Source organism: Amblyomma maculatum, chromosome 8 (assembly GCF_055883805.1).
Source record: "Amblyomma maculatum isolate TAMU_Amacu chromosome 8, ASM5588380v1, whole genome shotgun sequence".
Lineage (NCBI taxonomy): Eukaryota > Metazoa > Arthropoda > Arachnida > Ixodida > Ixodidae > Amblyomma > Amblyomma maculatum.
In genome coordinates, this window is record NC_139351.1 from 16,804,073 (window position 1) to 16,816,819 (window position 12,747).

Genomic DNA, 12,747 nt, shown 5'->3' on the forward strand with positions numbered 1-12,747 from the left:
GCCAAGTGTAATGGCACTGTGCTAGTTAGTGATCCGCGATAATCTGCGTTCATTAGTTAATTTTGTATAAAACCAAATTTTGAGCTGTTCCTTGCTGCTTCGAGGCAAGGAACAGGTTTGCCACGGCAGTCTTGATATGATGCTGATGGAGGAATTAAATAATTTTATGAGTACGCGGCCCCTCACTGACTTCGCGTGTGGTTTAAAGACAGCAGGGTACACTGGGAAAGAGCAAGCCACAGAAATAACTGACTACTATCAGCGCGAGGTTCATGTCTCTGTCGAGGAGGCTTCCTTTACTTCAGGACAGGTCGGTGAGAGAAAATTGATGGAACTGCGTTTGGCTTGTTTTTTTTTCGAGTTCGTGTAATATTGGCGGCTCAAACTGGTCTTCAGTGAAATGTAGCTAGAACATAGAGCGATGAGATAATTACTCAGGCTAGGTGAAAAAAAAATCTTGCATACAATTGAAATGAGTAATATGTTACAGTGTTAAGAATTGTTGCTCGCAAAATGTTCCCCTATTTTTACATAATAACTATAATCATTATTGATTGTTTAACTTTCGTAAATACAGAAAATTGATGCAATGATTCCGGCTGATTTGACATCGATGGGATAACTTTTCTCGCAATAAATGAATACGCGGAATCGCGCTTTTAGAGCTCCAGCTTTCAAAGCGAAGGTAACCTGCCAACGCCTAGTAGTCATGGTCAAAGTGAAGCGTGTGTGATCATATGAACACCTCCTGCCCATTGGCCGTATCCCTGATAAAACGAACGCATATTTTTTAACCCACGCGTGCGTCGAAGCATAGCAAGACACACTCAAGAATTGAAAAAAAAATGCCGTACGACCTAACTAGTGCAGATTACCCGCAATATCTCGGTAATTACTTGCCAAAGAGTTTTTCAGGGCCAGCATTCATTGCTCCCGAGTAACCGACGCACACTACAAGTACAAGCTGGAAAGGCTAGCTCCTCTACAAGCCCGAATTTTGATTTTTAGTGAAGGAGGCCAGGGATCCTAGCATAATCGCGACAAATGCAATTGAGAGACTGTAATTTTCCAGTTATTTCTGACAGCAAAAAGCAGATTATAGCGCCCTGTTTCTGACTGTACAGAAGTCGAAGCGTGTTAAATGATGGAGCCTCGCTGAATATTCAGCATGCTGCAGAGGACAACCTTATTTTTATACAATGAACATGCTGCCGCCGCAAAAATATTGAGGAGCAAGCAGGTGACGCGTTATTACGGGGAGTGAGAAAGGCACCCGACGTAGCAAACAACTCTGTTGTTTCTAGGAATAAACGTCTTTCGACTAATCTTGTGAATCCATTGACTCGTGCGCAAGCCGTCACGCTTGCCTTGAGATATCATGAATACCTCATAACCATCTTCAGGCCGCTTGCTGAAGTTGTACGCGCAACAGCACGGTATAGAGCTTACACGCTGCAATAAAAGCACAGCGCGCAATATTCGCTCGCCGAGACTAGGAGAAAAATGGCGCGAAGGAAAAAGAAAACACAAGGAAAACGCCGGATGCGCGTCGGTTTCCAATGGCAACGGCAGGGAGACCAATCGTCGCTCAGGAAATCGGGCGGAGAGCCGGCCTTCAGCGAAGGGGCGCGCAAGGGGCGAGGAGGAGGCGAGGAAGTAGCGCGGCGGCGGCAAAATTTCAATCGTTGGCGTAACTTTCAAAGCATCAAGGGGTTTTAGCGGAGCCTACCCTTTACGGTCGATGGTTGGTGATGTGACAACTGACGTCATGTCAGAGCGAGAGACAGGGTAGCAAGCCAGCTCTTCAGCGCGCCGTAGCTATGCTTCACGGTCGAGCGACGGCGGCGGTCGGTCACGTGACTACTGACGTCATACCAGAGCGAGAGACGGGGTAGCAAGTCGGCTCTTCAGCGCGCCGTAGCTACGCTCCACGGTCGAGTGGCGGCGGTGGTCGGTCACGTAACTACTGATGTCATACCAGAGCGAGATACGGGGGACCAAGTCGGCTCTTCAGCACGCCGCAGCTACGCTCCACGGCCGGTCGACCACCTGCGAACGGCGGCAAGCGATTGACGTCACACAATTTGCAAGAGCTTGCAGGCCTTGCTGCGATTTACTGGGGTGCAGAAAGAAGGATCTGTGAATGAATAATAAAGTTTGGTGATGTTTAAAAAATATGCCTTTCATTTCGTGGGTACACAGGAGATTAGCAATGTGCACCACCACAAACGAAACACTTTGCGTAGCCAAGCGGACATTGCTTTCGTAATTTCCAGGCTTAACTAAAGCTAGGCCCCACCTAATGTTTTTGAGAAAACCGTGCTTTGTCGGTGGTGTGTCCACCGATGTTTTTGAAGATCTCGAGTTGGCCGTTTTCTTGGCCTTTTTCATCTTGGGGCTGCATTTGTGCTTTGGGCGCGCACTGATGGCTTCCATTTCTGTTTCATTCTCCGCTGCGGCGGTGTGGCTCTTCGACGCAGCGGCTGTAGTGGCCGCGTACGGTTGCTCCTCGTCCGTGATGGCTGCTGGCGGCATGTGCCGGGCTTCAGTGGAAACGTCTTCTGACAAGTTCTATTCAGCTTCGGTAGAAGGCTCGGCAATGCCCGTCTGGTTGTTGACACTGGGGGCACCTCGTGGGATTCTGCGTTCTTCTGCTTGGTTGCCTTAAATGTTTCTTTTTCTTCTTGCCGGCTTCTTCGGTAGCAGCATTTGAGGAACCTCCTTTGTATTCTAAATCTGGCTATCAGCTGGCTCTTAACCGTGGCGATCGCTGGCGGGCACGTGGGAGCGGGCTGTACCCAGTATTCTGCGGGTGCTTCTGTGTATTCTGCGTTTCCCAACATGGACATAAACGTCCTCTTCTTACACACTTTGATCGAGTGATCTTGTTTACATTTGGGGCACGCGGCCTGGCAAGTCTCGTGGCCGTACGCGCCACAGCGCTCGCACTGCGGTGTGTCGCCGTTAGCTCCCATGTGGCCTTCATAGCCTCATTTGCGGCACACTGTCCTTACTCCATATATTCGCATGGATGGTCGTGTCGATCACATATAAGAAATTTGGGACTGGCGTTGTCATTTCCATCTTCATGCACCGGATCCCAGTGGGGACAAACGGGAAGCCAGTGACACTCTCCCTAGACACGCTGACAATAGGGAAATGTAGAATATGGGGCCCCCAAGAAAATATCATGCCGCGGCGCAACGTGCTAGCCGAGCGGCGAGTTTTAGAATGTTTTGCCGACGCTACGGAGCCGAGCTTGCGTTCGTCGACTGCAGCGCCCCGACGGTAAACCATGAAAAATCATTTAAATATTTAAAAGCCCACAACACTATTTTACTCATCAAAAAGTGCTATAAAACAAAAAGTGCTTATATATATATATATATATATATATATATATATATATATATATATATATATATATATATATATATATCACTTTTTGATGAGCAAAATAGTGTTGTCGGCTCCGTCCAGGCTGAGCTGAGAAACCTCTTTTGAACCTTACGCTTTCCGACACCTGGTCTCTACAGCAACCAAACGAGGCGAACCCGCTAAGCCTAGCAGCTTGGTTAATCCGGAAGCAATTAGAAAAAATATGGAGCGCTTTATCGGTATAATTTGGTGGTGCGGGCATCAGAAATAGCACAAGCTTCGTTGGCCTTTCGTTTGACGAGAACGCGTGTCACCATGGAGCGGTAACGACGAATGTATGCCGAGGCGAGCAGCCGCCCGTTGGCCGGTCGCCGCCATGTTGCCGTAACCCAAGCGACGCAACGATGGCTTGGGCCGAACGCTGTTTTCAAAAAATAGCGGCCGCTCCAAGCGTTAACCCAAGGCGTTACGTTCTGAACGGGCGCATTTCGACGCCCCAAGCTCCTTGGGGGCCCCCTATTCTAAAACTCTAATCTTGCCATATGGCTTTAGCGCGTTCACCGACTTCACAACGTGGTGCTCTGAGGAGTACCCGAAGATGCGAATTTCGAGCGCGGTTCTCAAATGTCACCGCTGTGCCTTTCACATCAACGATGGGGTCTTTCAAAAACCTCTCGAGAGCGGCGCGCGTCTTTAGAAAAATCTCAACCTTCTCTCCGGTAAAGTCCTGTACTCCGCCCAACTCCGTCTTCGTGAAGCGTTTTGCCAGTGATTTGGTGAGTTTCACTGGGGTCGTGCCTTTCGGTACGCGATCGAAAAAAGTGACTGGAGACGCTTCGCGCCTACCATTGCAGAAAGCGCTCCGGCGTTTGCCGGACGCATCTCTTGCACCTACGCAAAATAACAGTGCCTGCGCTAACACTTAATGCTCAAAAACAGGCAAGCTGTGCAACTCACCGCATCAGGCGATGTATGCAAAACCACTTCTGACACCATGCAGCGGGTAAGCACAAACTCCGAACCAGATGCTATGCCAAAACAAGCCAAAGACCCTCAGGCTTTATTGAACACCAATATATAGGATGGATGGATGGATGCATGAATATAGGAGCGTCCCCTTTAAAACGGGGTGGTAGCAGTAGCCATCATGCTCATTTTTCTCCCTATATTTTAATTATTGATTTAGATTGGTTAACTAAACCATTCTGTTTATTAAACTAATCATTCTGTTTATTAAATTTTTGTTTCTACATTACTAACATTATGCCACTTCTCTGCGTTTAAGCCACCAATCTTCCAGTCGTTTTTTGCTAGTTTCCACGGCCGGCTTATTCACCCGGCCACTGGTATCTCTAAACGCCAGAGCATCAGGAACAGTGACTGCGTCGGCATCAATTTCCGGATGGATAACATAGCCAGGGAAGCAGTTGTGCCACCTAGCGCAACATACACTGACTACAGACTGATCATTAAAGCAAGGTTTATACCAGAACGAACTGAAAATCGGGATCCCCTGATTATAAGTTTTTTGAAAATAATTAGAGGGCCTCTTAGATGTCTCTTAAGAGAAGAATGGCGAAAGCCTACCCTCTCTATCCTATAACTTGCCTCCCATCGGTATTCTTGTCGGCATTCGTTGCAGTGTTACATATAATATTAGAGCGCAGCTCTTTGGCGTCCGTTCCTGGGTTTCGCGTCGGCGTCGGCGTCGGCGTCGGCCTCGTAACCAGCTCCGCCCCCCTTTCATACCCCCAGCGCTAGCAGCGACCGACTGATACCGCTGGATGCCGCTGACGCCGCTAGAGAGTCAAGATAACGTGACTGCATAGAACACCGTCGCCGCCATGCAGAAACAGGAGGGGAGGGTAACCCCCCCCCCCCCTGTTCCTGTGTGGCGGATAGGGTGCTCTTCAGTTGCCGATGCGCCGGTTATTTCACGTAGGCCCCGGCACGTCGACGAATACGTGACCACCTTCCCACGGCTAGACCTGGTTCTTGGCGCTGCGGAAGCGACCAACGTTTATGAAGCGAGGGTATCATATTGTTTGCGTCGGCATCGGCGGCGTTGTCCCTGAAACCAACTCCGAAGCTGGGGTTGACTCACTATCGGCGTCAGCAGCATCAGTCAGTCGCTGCTATCTCTTCCCTCCTCCCTTTATCGCGTTGTCCGCTTGCTGCGCGCGCTTCTGCCCCCATCGTTTGCCGCTGGGTGTACACGCCGCCCCCCTCCCCCTCTTCCTGCAAGTCTCCGGTTGTCAAAGCGCCGGCTCGAACTTAATTCCTTTCTTCGCTCCTCCTCCAATGCAACCCCTGTGCGGTGGCAATCAGAGAGCCAGATCGGTGGCGGCGGATCTGTATATGTGCACCGCCCGAGCCGAAATTGCCGCTGCCGTTCGCCACTGCGAAATTATCTGCCAGTTCTTTCTGAGCCACGAGCGAGACGAATGTTGACATAAAGACAAACAGGAATTTCTTCACACTTATGCGGGAGAACATCCCGTTTCTCTCGCTCGTAACGCGTCCCACGGCTGTGACAACCTCGCGAGGCACTTGTATAGATCTCGTCTTTGAGAATTAAGCATTGCTGTACCAAGTCGAACATATATCAGTCTATTTCTCCTACCACAAAGCTTCCTTCATGACTGTCAAGAACTGTTAGTGGAGTCTTTGTTAAAGGAATACGTGTGAAAAAAAAAAAAAATTCTGTGATAGCGCATACATGTGTTGCTCGATTTCTTTGCCTAAATCTATCGAAAAGGTGAAACAGCTTATTTGCTGCGCTCAAATTTCGCATTAGGAAGTAAGTAATCGTAGGTAATTTTTTGTTTACAGGAAAGGAAAGGCGCAGTATCTATCACTGTCTCCGGCATGCGTGAGTTTGGACGGTACACCATCGCTCCTGTCGCGTGGCGTTCCTTGGAGCGCGTTCAACTGTGGCATTGCAGATGGCAGGAACGCATTCCGCCTCGGCCAATCAGAACGCCGCAAAAGCGGGACACACTTTGTCCACGACAGCATACGCCAGTTATGAGGGACTTTAGCGATTAAAGTAATTTCATTTCATTTCATTTCATTTATTGATCCCTTAAAGGCCCGAAGGCATTACATAAGGGGGGGCTTATTGGTTTCCAACGGCGATGATGGGAACGTGCATAACAATAAAAAGAACAAGCATAGAAACAAACATAAAGGGGGTTGTAGTCATATCAGGGTTTCCCAGCAAATGATACATCATTTATTAAAGATATGTCAAGCAATACTCGCTACAAAGAGCGCAGAAGTGATCAAGATCTATGCGAGGTGAATTTTTATTTTCTCGCGGAATGTTTTGTGATCAGTGCATGCAGCGATGTCGTTAGGCAGTGAATTCCATAGTGCTATTGCGTTGGGGAAAAAAGAGTTGTTGTAAGCAGACGTGTGGCCACTGATGCGTGCTATCGGGTTACCGTGACTTAGCCGGGAGGACGTTCGTAGTGGGGCGGTTAATAGAGCGTGCCGTGATCTTGTGTTATGATAATGAAAGGCGAAAGCCTGCTACGCAACTGGCACTGATCAGTATATAATTATTTATTAATACTCATTAAGTAGGTAATTACTATTTTATTATGAGCTATTTGATAATTACTTAGGTATCAATTACTAAATAAATTATTCGTTATTAACTGGTAATTGATCATTGATTGACATATTGTCACGGGTGCTTTCGCTACCTTGACGGCAGTCCATAAGGACAGCAGGGTCAAGGACGAGGTTGGGGCGCTGAGGCACAGGAGGCAGAGAGCAGGCGCTTGACCAGGCAAAGCATCGGCGGCCCAGAACCACGCGCACTCTGCACGATCTGTCTTCTTCCCCTTCACAACTGACACGGTTAGCACGGGTGACAATATGGCGTTCGCGAATACTATGGTGGTGCTCTGTGACCGGTCGAGACCTCTATGACGTCATCCCGCCTAGGCCATTCAGAGCCGCCGCAAAAGCTGTCCGCGCGAGCAGCGCACCTGATTTGTCGACAGAGACGCGACGTCACGAGGCCCATAATTCGAAGCGACCAATCAGAAGTCATCTTTTGAAGCATTCCTGCCTATTGCAATCCCACACTTAAACGCGTGCCAAGGAAGGCTCCGCGACAGGAGCGATGGTGTACTGTCCAGACGCACATTTGTCAGAGGAAGTGTGACAGATACTGCGCCTTTCCTCCAGAAGTCTCATCTTGTCTAGCATTCCTACCATCTGCAATCCCACTCTTGAATGTGCACCAAGTAATGCCACGCGACAGCCGCCGCAAAAGCGGGGAAAACTTTGTCCAAGGCATTAAAGGCTTTCGACTTAAAATGGACAGTGGGTTAGCTCTGCTATTCCAGGATATAGGTAGCGTGAGCTTGGTTTACCTTGGCTTGTTCCGGATTATACTTTGTTTATCCTAGCTTATCTCGGCTTTTCATGGTTTATCTTGATTTGTCAAGGCTTATCACTAGCCCCTTGGCATCCCAAGACAGACAGTACTGTCTACAACGCAGAAGTGTATTTCATCCATGCTACAAACGCTGGTGTGTGAGCGCCGGTCAGCGAACACAATCGTTTACGATCCGCCTGTCTACGAACTATGACCTAGGACGCCGAACTACTGTCCTCCCTTTCTCTCTCTCTCGCTTGACACACCCCGGTAGAGCCAACATTGTGTAGGCTGCCCCGCCGGGGTGGTGCAGTGGTAAGACGCCCGACCACTGTGCTGGAGTACCCGGGTTCGAACCCGACCTCGGCGGCGGCGTTTCGATGGAGGCGAAACGAAGAGGTGTCCGTGTGCTGTGCGATGTCAGCGCACGTTAAAGATCCCCAGGTGGTCGAAATTACTCCGCAGCCTTCCACTACGGCTCTACTTTCTCTCTTTCCACTTTCACTCCCACCTTCCTCCCTTCCCTTACGGCGCAGTTGCGGTGTCCACAGAAAACAAATGAGACAGTTACCGCGCCTTTCCTTTCCTATAAATAAATCAGTTAAATCATTGTGTAGGCAGAACGCCTAAACTACGCCTTTGAGTGGAACGCGATAGCGTTCTTTTCCTTTCATCCATGCTACAAACGCCGTGTGCGAGCGCCGGTCTGCGAACAACGGTGGTTTAAGAACGCTGGTCTACAAATGCCGAGCTACGAACGCCGAACTACACTCATGGGCACAGTCGCTCTCCCTTTTCCCTCCTCTCGCTCGACACACCCTCTTTCTCCTATTCCCCCTCCTTCTTAACTATTATGTCATGGGAATAACTATTATGTTATGGTTATTTGGTGCAGTGGTAAGACGCCCGACTACTGTGCCGGAGTACCCGGGTTTGAACCCGACCTCGGCGGCTGCGTTTCAATGGAGGCGAAACGAAGAGGCGTCCGTGTGCTGTGCGATGTCAGCGCACGTTAAAGATCCCCAGGTGGTCGGAATTACTCCGTAGCCCTCCACTACGGCTCCTCTTTCTCTCTTTCCACTTTCACTCCCACGTTCCTCCCTTCCCTTACGGCGCAGTTGCGGTGTCCACAGAAAACAAATGAGACAGTTACCGCGCCTTTCCTTTCCTATAAATAAATCAGTAAATCTTTTCTGTCCGAGCCCCGCCGGGGTGGTGCAGTGGTAAGACGCCCGACTACTGTGCTGTGGAGTACCCGGGTTCGAACCTGACCTCGGCGGCTGCGTTTCGATGGAGGCGAAACGAAGAGGCGTCCGTGTGCTGTGCGATGTCAGCGCACGTTAAAAATCCCCAGGTGGTCGAAATTACTCCGTAACCCTCCACTACGGCTCCTCTTTCTCTCACTCCCACTTTCCTCCCTTCCCTTACGGCGCGGTTGCGGTGTCCACAGAAAACAAGTGAGGCAGTTACCACGCCTTTCCTTTCCTATAAATAAATCAGTAAATCTTATGTCCGAGCCCCGCCGGGGTGGTGCAGTGGCAAGACGCCCGACTACTGTGCTGGAGTACCCGGGTTCGAACCCGACCTCGGCTGCTGCTTTTCGATGGAGGCGAAACGAAGAGGCGTCCGTATGCTATTCGATGTCAGCACACGTTAAAGATCCCCAGGTGGTCGAAATTACTCCGTAGCCCTTCACTACGGCTCCTCTTTCTCTCTTTCCACTTTCACTCCCATCTTCCTCCCTTCCCTTACGGCGCGGTTGCGGTGTCCACAGAAAAACAAGTGAGACAGTTACCGCGCCTCTCCCTTCCTATAAATAAAATAAGTTTTTTTTCTCTTCTGTCCGAAACGAAGAGGCGTCCTTGTGCTGTGCGATGTCAGCGCACGTTAAAGATCCCCAGGTGGTCGAAATTACTCCGTAGCCCTCCACTACGGCTCCTCTTTTTTTCCCTTTCTACTTTCCCATCTTCCTCCCTTCCCTTACGGCGTGGTTGCGGTGTCCACAGAAAACAAGTGAGACAGCGTCTTTCCCTTCCTATAAATAAACCTCTTCTGTCCGCACGAGGCAGCGGAGGTGGCTCAGCTAGATAGCGGGCTCGTGCATTTGTTTTCCTTCTTCCTACAGCCACAAAGCGGGGCTTTATTTGTTGGCCGGTAGCTCTCGCGTCATACCGATCCAGGCGTCCTTGTGGCGTCATTTGTCACTTCCTCGAACGCCGCACCAAACAGCATGAAGCAGACGCAGTACAGCACGCATCAGCGGGGTTTCAAATCGGTTTACAGCAATGAAAATGCACAGTAGCACAATTCTCTACTGACACCTAACCATGCCATAAGGAAAAGGAGAAAAGTGGTAGTGAAAACCGAGAAAAGGAGGTGCCGTAGTGGACGGCTTAGGACCACCGCGCGATAGAGGCTTTCGCCTCATCGCCGTTTAGTGATCCAAAGTGCCCCTTAGAATGTTTTTGTACCTTTCCACCATACCTCTAGTCACCATATCTTCTAGTCACATTTTCAATGTTCTGCCACTAGCCATGTACCGTCTTTGCCAAATGTAACCGAGCATCCCAACCGGCAGGCGGAGCAAGCGCAGAGCTGAGCGGTGGCGTGGTGGTCGCCATCGGTGGTCGCTGCTCGCCGGCTACGAGTGTAAGCTTGCTGACGGAAGGTTGCTCCCTCGCTATCTTTCTTGAGATGATAAAATGTAAGCGGGTACCATGTGCGGCGTCCGATTTGGTTTCTTTAGAACGCCGTGCTAGTTATGGAGGGCGCTGTGCACCGCAGAATTCGTAAAGTCCCTTGATAATTTGAAAGTAGCGACTTTCTGTGAACTATGCCGCCGCGCCGCGCACCCTCGCCGATCCTGCTCTCTCACCTCTCCCATCGGACGGTGATTGGCTCCGCGGGCGGTCTTCGGGAAAAGCGCGCGTTAAGTTCGCTCTTTTTGTGTTTTCATTTTTCGTCGGCGACATTTTTTGGGCAGCCGCCGCTGCTACGACCGAGCTCCCTGACATTGCGCGCTTGCACTTCGCGTTATTCGCGCTCCTTTAGTGCAGCACTATGCCCAGTTGCTGCGCATTTCAGTGCACAAGCCGGCGTGAAAAAGGCTTTATTCTTTTCGCGATTCCGAGCGGCAAGAAAGACACCGTTAGAAGAAAAAAGTGGCTGCACAACATCGGCCGCAAGAACTTTACGCCGACGAAGACTGCCTATCTCTGCGAGGTACAAGCGAATGTGTATACTGAAACTGCATGCAAGCGCACCACTAATCTGGCAATCTCACTTAATTCACTGATCATTTTGCGTCGTTATGCGTGTTATTTTCACTTCGTGGGACCGCTCAACGTGCTATAATAGCGACGGCTGATGCATACAATGCGCATACTTTCGCATACAATACCCGCTTTAATTTCTGAACCTAGGTCTCGCTTTTCAACGATAGCGCGACCAATGAAGGAGATTATTAGGCATTAATAGGCTTATGTTGCAGGAAAGCGTGTAGAGAACTCGTCCACAGAACGTGTCAGCAAAACTATATATCCGCACATCAAAAATTTCTCTTTAAACCCTTAAAATTTGACCTTGTCCGAATCTGGCGAAAATTGGCGTCTAACCTAACTTGAATATGGCGAATTCAGTAGTTACGTCCAAATTTCGGGACCTCCCTCAAAATGCAGCCCCAGGAGCCCTCTGAATTTGACCTCATCCGAATGTAGCCAAAATCGATGTCTAACCTATAATTTGGGTATGGCGAATTCAGTGAAGTCGAATCCAAGTTTTGGTGGTCGAGAGGGCCACATTTTGGGGTGCGATACTTTCCTTGGATGACGGGAAATCGGTGCGCAGTTCTTTAGACTCTCGATTTCGGCTCGACATCACCTCAAGGTCGCCGACAGCGGGACCTAAAGGTGTTTCATGCTTAATAGAAAAAAGTTCATATTCGTTTTCAAGCCGCCGCGAAAATTCTCAACTACAAAAATGATTAAGCCGTTGCATGTGCACTGCGCGGTGCCAAGCTCAGACTGAACCTTAATGAAAAATTTTAGGACGGCCATCAAAGCAAATGTCCCAGCTTGTTCCCAGCAAACATCCCACTACTAAAACTCCACTCGTGAGCATCTTCATAAACTGTACTTCCGCGAAAATTAGTTCGAGGTGAATCTAAATTTAACTAACAATTGGTATGCTGAAAATATTCTCCAATGTTCAAATATATTGTGAATATTAAGCTTCATATACTATGCCGTGTTGAGACAGACGGTATGGAAAAGTCAAAAGGAATGTGAGATGTATGCAGCAAGTGATTTTGTTCGTGCCGCAAGCGCTCTTAATTGGCCCTTTCATTGCGCGTACGAGACGCTAACTTATGTGGCTCGTGGTAGTCAAGCGTGTCGCATGTCATACTCGTGATTTTATTCAATAACAGAGTGTGGAAAAAGCGCGAACTTAAGAGCACGCGCATGTGCCAGCCAACTGCCCGGACGGCGAGCGAGCGCTGCCCAAAAAAGCGTGCCGTGTGCAGCGCGCGCAGCCGGCGGGCGAGGATATTCGAGGAGGAAAACGCCGGAGTGGAGGAGAGTGTCGCTACTTTCAAATTATTGAGGGGCTTTACAGAACTCGCACAACGTACATTTTATGGTGGCGTCGCGAAGCAGTGCTCTTTGTTAGAACGCCTTGCGTGTTAAATCCCAGTTAAATACACAGCTTCCGTAAATGAAATGATTCGAAAAGTGGTTGTTTTTGCCTCGGTCGGAATGTTAGCCCAGTCGGACAAGTGGTTGTTTTTTTCTCGGTCGGAATGTAAGCACAGTCAGACAGGGCATGATGAAAACCTGGGTTTGGTTTTACCGCGATTCCTAGTCGGCGATGACGACACTTCGTGTAGCTAGAGGGAAATGAAAGACGATATTTACCGCTATTTCTAGTGCGGCTATTCGTGTGCATGTAATGAGGCGAATCCGTTGATATCGCATTTG